The 12480-nt window shown below is 36.4% G+C and overlaps 1 protein-coding gene and 1 long non-coding RNA gene across 8 annotated transcripts in view; one reads left to right on the forward strand and one right to left on the reverse strand.

Moving 5' to 3' along the window:
- Positions 1-12480, forward strand: part of LOC106668727 (protein enabled) — a 93757-nt gene that overhangs the window by 49957 nt on the left and 31320 nt on the right. The window lies entirely within an intron of this gene.
- On the reverse strand, positions 7678-8906 carry LOC106668729. The gene is made up of 3 exons (XR_001340800.2): positions 8724-8906; positions 7970-8181; positions 7678-7912 (listed from the first exon to the last, which is right to left on the reverse strand). It is a non-coding gene; the product is annotated as an uncharacterized LOC106668729 (long non-coding RNA).

Genomic DNA, 12480 nt, shown 5'->3' on the forward strand with positions numbered 1-12480 from the left:
AGTATCTCGTTGGTCGTTTTGTACATCTTGGCATGTAATATTTTCTTTTTCCACCAGGCGAGCATGATGGCACTAACAAGCGGTATAGCTGACCATGTGGAAAATAACAAGCTGAAAGCTTATTCAAAATCACGCGACTGTAGAATTTTCATATTTATCATGTTAAAAAGCGTTGTTCATCAACTGGGCGATGCTCTGGCCGATACAATAAAAACACATAACTGGCGTCAATGGGAATATTTAGAGGTATTCACAGTGTTTGTAAGTTAACTCGAATAGAGAAATGCCCAGTAAGATCGTGAACGCCCCCTGCTTTTCTACTCATGTTAAACGTTAATTTTTCCGCATTGCTGCGCGTGGCGATTGATAGGACCAAAAATAAAGCTATAACAGTCCTTTGCGGCTTGATGTTGTTTGTTTTGGTTTTTTTTTGTTAAATTGAAAGATACCAGAAAGAATGAATAAAAAAGGAAAATTAATCAACTCTTTCATTCAAAATGCTATCTATGCACTCAAAAAGAATTAACAAATGACATGCTTCATTTCATGCCGACATACCTAACCTGTATCCTAACGTCTTACAGCCTACAACTTTATAGAATAGGGGATGTATCTATTATGAATGAGAGTATAAGGACAGGTCAGAAATTAACAAAAGAAATGTATTGGTTTGATTTAATTAATGCGTATTTAAGAATAAAAATACATTTAAAGAAAAAACAGCTGTTAAATTCATGGCTGCCATGTTGGTTACCTACACCCTAACGGATAGCAGTGTGACAACATTTTCAACCTAAGATCTAACAATTAATTAATCTTTATGTAAGGTATTGGTTGAGATAAAAAAAGTCAGTGTCACGAGCGGGATTCGTACCTACGACGTTCGGCTAAATACGCCTTTGTTTTTCTGTTATTTGGTCAATCGGACTACGAAATCTAATGAATCTAACATCTAACTTGGCCCTGGCCTGTTAAATCGATGGACTAGCCGATTCTTACAAGTCTACTTCATCATTTTTCTCGATCTAACAGGACTTAACAGAGTTAACAGGGTTAACACAAAGATCGTGAATACCCCTAATATCTATAGTTTAGAGAAAAAAATCGAATTTTAATAAAATGATACTACCTCGGAAGGCATAAGGTTTGGTTAAATTTCCTTTTCGTATACCACTTGATCCAATGATTTCTAAGTTCAGGAAAATCAGGTTGTGTACGTATTTCTGGATAAGTCAGATCTAAAACAGAAACAGCAAATCTGTTCACTTGTTATTTCACCTTATCCAGTTGATGCTCCCACGACGCCATGGGTAGCGGGTAGCTTCCTGCATGACGCAGCCGATCAGAAATAGGTAGAGTTCGTCATCTGTTAACTATTCTATTTGTGCGTTAAAGCATCGACCTGTCCGATCGCGAGTCAGGTGTGGTAATGATATTTGATTAATATTTTCAATTAGTTACTAACTTGTAATTAGTACTGCTCTGTATTGTATTTAATCTTTATAAATAGCACTATCTATATAAACCTAAGTACTAACAAATTTATTAAAGGATGCTTATGCATGTCAGCCTCCTCAGAGCTTCCGTTATAACATTTGCATGGGGCACTCTCAACACGACAGGCCAGAATGACACGTCTACACGGAAAACAAACACTTTGGGCCCTGAAGATGATCTCAATAAAGATCGAAACGTCGCTCGATAACGAAAATGTTTTTCTAAAACCTACGTCACACCAGACCCCATCTCACAATCTCCGAATAATCTTTTGCATTTTTGTTTAATTTCAAACTAATTAGGTTAAATATTTAGATTTTTTTCAATTGTTTTCCTTTCGCTTCCTCGTCCTGTTTTTGTATGTCTATCGAAGCCATTTGTTTTATCAGTATTTTGTTTCAATTTAATTGGCATAGTTTTCACTTTATCGTACGCACTTCAGAAAAAAGATTGTGATGAGCTTCTAATGGTATCGGAATCTTTTATTACATAACAAAATGTAATACTGGGTTGCGGGCCAGACTTCTAGGTGAGGATGATGATTCACGGGAGCAATGGTCACGCCAACTGGAAGGAACTCCTCGAACCCAATATCGCTACTCCTGCCCGGCTATTTAACGGACCGTTATGGCCCTCAGGAAAGCGCGTAGCGAGGTAAGATAGGCCATAAGGTGGCAGGTACCAATGGGTATTCTTTTGGGTACTGCCACCATACTACCAAACAATTGGCTCAAACGGATTTATGAAGTCTACTGTGCCAACACCCTCTGCGTCGAAGACGCTGCATAGCATTACCTGGTAATCGGAGGCAATATAATGCAAATATGCCATCTGGCGTTTATGGCTAAGCGGACTCCGGCAAAAACGATTTCAAGAAAAAGGAATCGAACTCAACAAAACCTATACCTCAATAATAGAATACAATTTCAGCCATTTTATTACAGCTCTATAAAAGTAAGAATCAGATTTTTCTTTCGCACTCTACTGTCGTTTTTCCTTATAATTTACCTGCTACAATTAACGATTACGTATTAAAACTGTAAATTTGCATGGTTCGGTTCATTTTAAGTAAATTTGATTCCATTCCTCTAACATTTGCACTCTAGTTCTTATTATGGTACCGCGTTTATCCCAACTTAATAATAAATCCTTGATAGTATGTAATTCAAGTTTAGTAGAGTGCGGAGTAAGATGTGCTTCTTCTCAAACAAAGAAAAAGGGAAATGAAACAAAAAGAGAACAAGGCTATCCTGCTAAGAGAGTTTTATTAATCATATTTTAATACTATTTACACTGAATGTATTAAAATCCCCTACCATCAATCTTTTGTTAATCATCCCAATCACCAAATAAACAGAAATAATAATATTTTATTATGGCTCTTGTTGAAAATATCATCTTTCTAATTCTGGGACAGGTCCGACCTATGTATATATTATCTGGCTGGTACAGCCTTTTCCGTACATCACCTCCCACGATGGCACTGGGGGGAGCCAACCGCGAACGTGTCGCCTCTGATGTTACAACATACTGTCACATTAGATTGAAGGAATAATTTCTGTAATAAAGAATGGCTTTATTAGGAAGCGAGAAATTAACTTTGAATATTTGCAAATATTTTTATTGGGTGAAATTGCGCCAAAGTTGGAAGAAAATGATGAAGCAGACGGGCTAGCAAAGAAAGTATCAAGGAATGAAGAACTTTCCAATCTTTCCACAAAATTTCAAGAAGTTGCGTGACGAACCAACTAATTGATAAGGCCATTAGTCGTCGGGATCATATTTCGCAGAAAACAAGGAAAACATCGCAAACTAAAAAGTTCCATCTTTTCACGAACAAAGAAAATAGGACACGGTTGGGCTCAAATTTAATATTTAATAACGATCCTGTTTGTGGACGGATAGGGACTACCTTTCTTTCATCGATTCCATTCACAGGGATGCACATGTGATACATGAAAGCGCAGGTACATGTCACACATGTTATATGATTGCCCTTGTTGGAGCCCTACAGGGGGGGGGGGCACTTATGCAACTCATAAGGATGGTGGCAAGCACTGGAGAATGATGACCAATTATTAAACGGGACTTCTTGAAAGACAATGTGAGAGAAAGTTTTTTGAAATTTGTATAAGATTGTTCTTTCTATTAGTTTTCTCTTATTGCTAGTCTTTTCTATAAGTTCTATTTTTGTATTAAAGAAAAGAAAGATGTGTGAATTCAGTCACCTTAATCTATATTTAATTTATCAAAAGAAGGTTGTTTGTCTTTGCCTCGTAGCGCGTCTGTTTTAAATTGTTGAATTATTCTTTTGTCTCTACAGTATTTGAAAAAACAACTGCATCTGTAAAAGTTCACCGTTGGAATGTAAAACGTAATTTCATTTCAAATTTGTCTAGTCTGACATCCCACGGTTGAATAGAAAAAGTAATTTTTCGTTTTTATGCGCATATTATTTATCTGTGATTTATTTTACAAACATAAACTTTTGTTTATGTACATATTGTACATACACCTTGATATTTATTCGCTTTCTTTCCGCGCATAAAAGTGGCAAAAGATTTTGTCAACACAAGGATCTGTTGTCACCCGGAAACCGCTGGATCGATCTATTTACGTCTGCACGACTTTACGGCGTCATTACCGTAATTGCCAACGGTATCGGAATAACGTCGGCAGTAAACAACGACAGCTGATGTTTTGCAAAGCTGTTGTTCAACATACTTTTTTGAATCAGAATTCTGAGCAGAAATCAATTATGGTTATCTTTCCTGAAACGACAGCGTAGAGATTGTACTGTTCCGTGAACCCCCATAACAACATGTTATGTTTTTAATGCTCTAAACGATGTAAACACTTGGCACAATTTATGCTCCAAAACATCGGTTTAAGTATGTGTATTGTTTCGGTAATAATACGAGAACCTTCAGAATTGATATTTTCTTTCGGAGAGAAACAGTAACCTTCTCCATAGCTCCTGAAAAAAATCTAATAATTATCTGATACATATTTAATAATTCAGGTTAATCACAGAAAAATTTATATTTAGATGGAACTTCAATAAACCACGTCGTTAATTAAGTTGTAATATAATATTATGTGCATAGCAATTAGTAGTTGTTGTTTTAAAGGTGCTTATTCGAACAAATAACGTGCTTTATTTACATAAATATATCACTGTAAGAATATTTTATTATGTCCTCAAATTCACTGAGTGTTGAAGAGAAACTTATTATAAAAGGTAAGGTTGTCATTCAACCTGCCAGTCCACAGTTTTAATAATAAAGTTTAGCAATAAAGTAGTAAATTTATTGAACTGTTCTATAAAATTATATTTACAATATACAACATATCCCAGTAACGGTATCGTGATGGCACGAGAGATTGTTGTGGAAGCTAAAGGGCAATACTATACTACCTTATCTTCAAATCCTTCCTAACAAACCGATACTTACAAGAAACCCAAGGTTCCTCTTCTATTTTTACAATTTCAGTCGGCGTCCCCCAGGGAAGCACACTTGCTGCCTTACTTTACTCCCTTTACATTTCGAAACCTTAACCTTCACATACGCTGATGACACGGCAATCCTCTCCTCAAAACATCGATCCTGTTGCTTCTATCCGCAACCTCCAATCCCATCTTCGTATGCGGCGGGAACTCTGGCTTCGAGAATCAAGGGAAACAATCAAAAATCTAAATACATATTTTTCACTCGTAGTCATAAAACTCTCCCACTTGTCCATTTATACGATAACCCATATTCCTCCAGCGAATAGTATGTATTTACTTGGACAAAAGACTTACGTGAGATCCACACACCCGACTAAAACGAATTAACTGCTACTTTAGATTTAAAATGCTGAAGAGACTACTTGACAAAAGATCTAAACAGACACTACTTAACAAAAAAAACTATTATGCACTACCCGCCCCAATTTGGACCTACGGACTTGAACTATACGGAACAGCCACGTGTTCCTATTCCTACCTTAACAAAATTCAATCCCTACAATCCAAAATCCGTCGTACCAATACACATATTACACTCCGATCTCAAAATAACCTACGTCCCAAACCTAGCCCAGTCCCGCTACAATAAATCACTCCAAACTATCCTCTCATGACAACCCGTTAATTCGCAACCTCTCCAGCACTACCCTTAATTCCAACCATCATAGAAGATTGAAGCGCATGTGGCCTCGCGACCGTCTGATTTTGTAACGTCAGCAACTCTAGGGACTGCTGTTGACTTCACGCCATGATGGCCAATTACGTCCACTTTCACTGGATAGGGTTCGCATTTAAAATTTCAAAGTTGCTCTGGCTCGGAAGTATCCTGACAACAAATATTTTAAAAAAGCAAAAAAAAATTGAAAACTTGACTAAAAAAATATAATATACATATTTCTTGGGTTTTCGTTAACGTTATCTATTCAAGAGAAATTCATCTTACGAAGACACCCTTTATATTATACATTAAATAAATTATTATCAATATTAAAAAAAAAAAATACATTCCAACGTTTCCATAATATCGACCTCCAGTCTCCCATCTTACTTTTAACTTTTTTTCTGTTTATTTCTAATTCAATTTATTTACTCTGTATGCTTTTTAACAGGGCAAACTCTATTATAGAGGTTTAGATATTACGTTTGCACATTTTTTTAAGGAGTCAATATGTCAAAATGAACTCAAAGTTTACCGATCGAAATGAGATCATTAAAAGAAAGAGCGACTCGAGCTCAAAACGATTGTAAAATATTTGCCCAATTATTCATTTATAGTCAACAAAACACGCATTCATGTTTCATTATCTTTCGCTTTATTGTTGATAAAATTGTACCTATTCCTGTAACGCTTTTTCTCGATACACCAGTCGATTAGTTTGACAAAAAGCATGAGTAGGTAATTAGGCTTAAATACCCCTAAGATAACCTCCTGAAGAACAATTTACGTTATATTTAGTGATATGAAAAATAATTATTATTAATATAATATAAACAAATAAGATCTTTGTAATAGATAGCCTCACTCCTAAGTTTCTTGGCTTTCGTCCTCGTGGCTACTCGCCTCATTTTCGTAATTGATCTTCCAGTGGGAGAACAAAAGATCGAGGCTGATCTCAAAAAAAAATCTTGTTGCATTGTTCTCGCTTAACGAGACAGACTCGTTTCGATGAAGAATCGTTGCACTCTTGAGGAAGGCGTGTTTTAATATTTATGCCATTCTCAATGCTAACAATCGCTCGGAATGTGTATTGCGGTTGAAAAGATGATGGTGATAAATGATCTATTTTGGTTCAGCTCACTGACCGACTATAATGGTATATCATAACTCAACAATTGATTTGTTCTTTCCTTTATAAAATACACAACTATAAAAAAATAACCTCAATGCGAAGCTCGAAATTACACCTTTAAACACCTTGTGTTTATTTTTTAAATTGCAGGGTTTATGTATTGCTGTATACAGTTATATTGTTAGGATCATGGCCGTATAACATGCACGGAGCATTAAAATGTCGCTGAATTTTTCAACGCATTTTCTGGTTGATTCTCGTTTGCAAAATTGGGTAATAAGCGTTTACATATACAATTTTTATGCGTAGAAATTAACCTTTTTTGTGTATAATCAAATTTCTCCTTGTAAAGTATTGAAAATTATAACTCAGTTAGTTCCATCGAACGATTCCAAAAGCGCTGAGGGGTAAAATTGCATTGGTTAATATGGAATTTTCGATTTTATTTGTATTTAACAATAAAAATATATACCTTTAATAAATCGTTTCGTTGAATTATGCTAAGGTTTCTATTAAATATTTATTATGAATAATGGTTTATTAGCACTAGCAATTAAGTATAAGATGTATAATTGTATTTTTGGTTATTATTATTGTATTTTGTGTAAGGAGCTAATAAACCATTATTAATAATAAATATTTAATACCTTCGGAAAGCTGAATCTGAAAATTTTAAAGGCCTTTTTTATAGTTTAGTTATCTACGATCATCGTGGTTCTTTCGCCAGTTGAGTGTATCACGCATTAATGTTTATGTTTTTGGAAGAATAGATATTTCAGCCGTGCAGTTAATTTGGCAAATTTCTTCGGAATGTGTAATTCCTCTACGAACTCTCACAAATTAAAGGCTTGATTGGGTGATTAATAAAAGATCAATAGGTTATATTTTTGTTTTGGGAGTGTATTTTGGCTAGGGTATTTACATAGTGTTTTTATCCTTGTAGTTTATCCTAGTAGGCGAAGGTGTATCCGTGTTGCTCGACAGGTTCGACCGAATGAACAACGGTGTATCCGTGGTTGACGGTGTAAGGGGCGGCAAGGTAGCTGTGGTAGCCGGGGTACAGGTAGCCGGGGGCGGCGAGGACGACAGCCAAAACGGCCAAAAGTACAAATACCTGCAAACAGACACGGTCAAATCTATGCCGTAGGTAGGTAAAATAATAAAAACTCACGGTTCTGAACATTTTGATGTGGTGTGGTTATGCCTCGAGGTTCGACTGCACAATGTCCTCGTTCTTGCGGCGAAGGGCTTTTATACCGAGCGGCCAGGGTGTGGTCGGCCTTGTCTTGATCTTGTAAAGGTCGACTTCCACCCAACTGTTTGTTGTTTTATGTCCTTTTTCCGGGTATTTTTTTTAATCGGTTGTTAGCCCACCAGGACACACTAGCCAAAAGTTGTGCGGGACATAAACAATTAGTTTCTTTGTGCCAACTTAAGTAATTAAGATGGTTGAGTTTTTTAAGTAATCAATTCAAAATCTAGAGGAAGTCGGCGGTGAAGGTCGGGCGTATACAATTTACGAACAACCGGCAATGGGTATGAAATGAGTAGAAGCGAACAATAATTTCTTACGTCATAGACTCTGCCGATTACCGTGGTCCTAAGGGCTTTAACAGAACGCATCGTGGTGGAAACAAACTTCTTTCCATTATAACAGTACTTTTTAAAGTGTAGAAAACTTGAAAAACTAAATATGTGGGATTTTTAACGTAGCAAGTACAAAATGGAAAATGAAAATACATAACACTTTTCCCTACCATTTACTCAAGTATCTTAAGTTCGGAAAAACTACATTTTTAGAGCGACGATCGACATGGTCTATCATTTGCAAAACTTGTGAAGCTAATTCGTGATTGCTCATAAGAGCCAAAATGTCATAACGAGGAACTGGTAAAGTTAAGAAATGATGTAGCGTTGAAACGTACCTCAGTGGAGTAAAGGTGGAGAAAGAGGATCGCCATCTGGAAAAGCGATTTGGCGAAAGCGAGACATTGTGCTAGATACGAGGTAGAACTTATCTTTCAGAAATGAAGCGGAATTAGCTCACTTACTCGAACCAAAAAGAATTGGAAAATGTACGAGACGTGAGCATTATCTACACTGAGAGGCAAAAATACTGACCACCCTTAATATTTTAAATGATCTCTTACACAATCTTTCATTGATTATCTTACAACAATATTTGGTCTGTTTTAAATTATTAGAGATAAATAAAACACAGATAAAATCGCACTTGTGTTTTCAATTGGATTTTGTAAATAAATCTTTGAATAGTCAATCTCTTCTAAGTTTTTTCTAAGGTCTCTAGGTTTTTCTAAAAGGGGGTGAAAGGGGTTTGTAGGCTTTTAAGTTTAAAATTTATTTGAGTGGTGGTTTTGAGTGATACAGATTCGCCTAGAATTGTTGGAATATGGAAGAATTAAAGCGTATTACGTTAAAGGTAAACCAGGGTGTTTAACATTCCCAGAACCGTCCGAAGGGTCTTCCATAGCTACGAAGATATTGGACGACCAAGAAGAACCTTATACAAAAAGGAATTGAGCCGATCGTCATCGTTTCACATCTCCGAGATATTATCGTTTGATTGTTGCGAATGTGCTCCGTAATCGACATTCTACCTCTGTTGAGATAAAGCAGAGACATCGACAAGTTAGAAATGTTAACGTCAGTTTACGCACTGTAAGGCGAAGACTTTCAGAAGCTGGAATACGTACAAGGGTTGCCACAAGTCGAGAACGTCTGACAAGGCACAGAATAGCTTGGTTAAGTTTCGCAAGAAATCATATCAGTTGGTCTGAGCAAGACTGAACTAATCTAGTTTTCGGATGAGTCAAGATTTTGTTTGAGGTCTTCTGACGGCTGAGATGTGGTTTGGAGAAGACCAGGAGAGGAGTTACGGTTTGCACAGGCATGGAACGTCGAGGGTTCCCTAACAGCTGCGCGATATGTTGATAATGTGTTATCAGAAGAAGTTGTTCCTTATGCCTTTTATGACACTAATTGGCGACTTAAACCGTATCGATCACCTTTGGGACGAGTTGAAGAGACGGTAAAAGTCGCACAGTGATATCAGAATTTGCAGGAATTAAGTATGCCGGTGTTAGATGGGTATGAAAATATTCCTCAGCACTATTCAGAACCTCATAATAAAATCGATGCTACGTACGAAAATACAATATTTTCAAAGTTATAAACATTTTTTTATACTATTTGATAGTTACCTTCCTGGTCTTCCTATCCTGGCTCGTTGTTGTTCAGAGCGTTTCGGCATTTCGTCATCTTCAGTGTTTGGGTGATAGTTGGGAAGTGAAGTTTTAGTTATGCGGTGTTAGCAATATTTGTCGGTGTGTTTAATGTATTAAGTCGAGGCCCTCATGCTTGTTTTTCGTTTGTCTTTTTGATCTTTGGTCCTTCTCCTATTGATGGTTCTGTTATTTTCTATAAAGTGAGCTGCGTAATTTTTTGATTTTCCGTCGTCCCCAAACGATCTGATATGATCTTTGCACTTTCCTTTTAATTTTCGTCCTGCCTGACCACTGTATTTGTCTCCGCATTTGCATGTTAGTGTGTATATTCTGTTTTGTGCTAGTTGGTCTGTCTCCTCGATGCTTTGTCTTAGTAATTTTCCTATTGTGTTTGTGGTTTATACTGCTGTTTTTATGCCTAATTTGTTGAATAAGTTAGTTTGTATGTTTCCTTCCCAATGTATGCGAATTTGGTCCATTTATTGTCTGTTTTTGAGGTGTTTTGTATGCCGTCTTTGTTTATTATTTTGTTGTTATTAATAATAGGTATTGTGTGCTAATCGTTTGGATTACAGTATTGCAGTATAAAACATACAATATTGTTAAAGATATAAACATTTCATTATATTAATCCATATGTATTTTAATTGGTCCCAAGTAACCAAATATAGTTCATCATTTACTGGTGGTAACATTCAATAAGAGGATAAATTAATAATACACAAATAAGCCTTATTATGAACAGTTTGATAAATTACTACAATAAATTGCCGACTCGAAAGAAATGGAAAAATGCAAGGCGATTAAGGCATTTTAAACCTGCAAGGTTAACAGTTTAAAAACGATGATGGTTTTCATCGCATAGCTACTCTGTGCTTATTTCTTCATTTTCCGATCAAAGTGGTTTGAATTTTTTGTTTCATTTTCCGCTTAAGAATATAAGTAAATTGTTTTGTCTTCAGCCTAATTTAATATTCCGATTGCGGGCGGTTCAATTTTGTCCTTGCACTTGAGAAAATTGCCCTTGCCCATGTTTCGACGACGCTGCCTCCGATATCCGGTTGTTCATATTTTATAAAGGTCACGGGCAGACCGCAAGGAAGTTCTGTCAATATCGAACCCCTACGATTTTCCGTACAGTTTTCCATTATAATTTAGTAAAATTAGAATTTTTGAGACAGCCCAATCGGCATTTATGTTACTGTAAATGTAAAGGTTATGTCATAACAGTCATTCCAATGGACAATATGCTAAAAAATTTGCCAGGTAAGGCATTTGTATTATTAACCTACGTCTTTGATAGTTTGTTGGTTTGTGGACCCTTTCCAACAATGGAAAACTTCAAAAAATCATAATGTTACACAAACCGGGCAAAAACCCTAAGACCGTCTGAGCTTCACTAATTGGTTTGTTGTGTTCATTGAACAAGATTTTTGAGAAAATTGTTCACTGCAGGTTACACTCCTTTATCCACAAAAAGAACCACCTTTTGGATCACTCGGCATAAGCTAAACCTAGAAGGTTTATTAGACCTTGTTACCTAACTTAGCCTAAACCGTTGACTTTAACCTAAAAAAATCATACTGGGACGGTTTTACTGGACATAAAGAAGGCCTTTGATTGTGTTCGGCATAATGGGTTTGTTTATCAATAATCCATGACAACTTACCTATGTATTTAATAAAACTAGTCAGTTCTTTTTAAATGACGGACGCTTTGGAATCCACATGGGGAAGCCATTTCTGAAGAATTTAAGATAGCAGGTGGTGTTCCTCAACGTTCAGTGCTGGAACCAACATTATTTCTTGCTTGTGTGATTTGCCAAAGTTCCAGCATGCCCAATTGCCCTATTTACAAGACACTACCCTCTTTTCGACCCCATGGCGCACCTACACTATCACAAAGGGACTTGACGATTTTTTTATTGGAAAGCTTCGTTAAGGAATTCCTATTCTTTTTCATTAGTAGACTACCTACACTCGGTGATGACATGCTGATAAATGGCAATCTGCTCCGAGCTCCTTCTCGGTTAAATATTTGGGCCTATGACGGCTTGACCGCAAACTAAATTTTACGGCACACGTTAATATTTTAGTAGCAAAGAGTAAAAAAAAAATCTGTCAATCTCTTATTTCCACTACTCTGTAGGGAGTCGAGTTTGAATCTGGATAATGAGCTGCTTATATAAAAATTAGTGGTAAGAACAGTCTTACTTATCCCTGTGCTCCCAGTCAACGTTGGAAAGTAACTAAAAGAAAGTTGCTTAGAATAAATTCCTTAGGTCCTCGTTCCACTAGGATTGGGCTTTTGCATGAGATGTGCAGGTTGGACACAATCCAAAGTTTTATTGAAAAATGCACCATAAAATCTAAGAGGCTTTTAAGAAGAATAGCTCTAGCAGTCGATTGCTGGTATTGGAAGCCTTGTTCCTCCAAAG

Source organism: Cimex lectularius, unplaced genomic scaffold (assembly GCF_000648675.2).
Source record: "Cimex lectularius strain Harlan isolate CLEC.00 unplaced genomic scaffold, Clec_2.1 scaffold25, whole genome shotgun sequence".
NCBI classification, from domain to species: Eukaryota; Metazoa; Arthropoda; class Insecta; order Hemiptera; family Cimicidae; genus Cimex; species Cimex lectularius.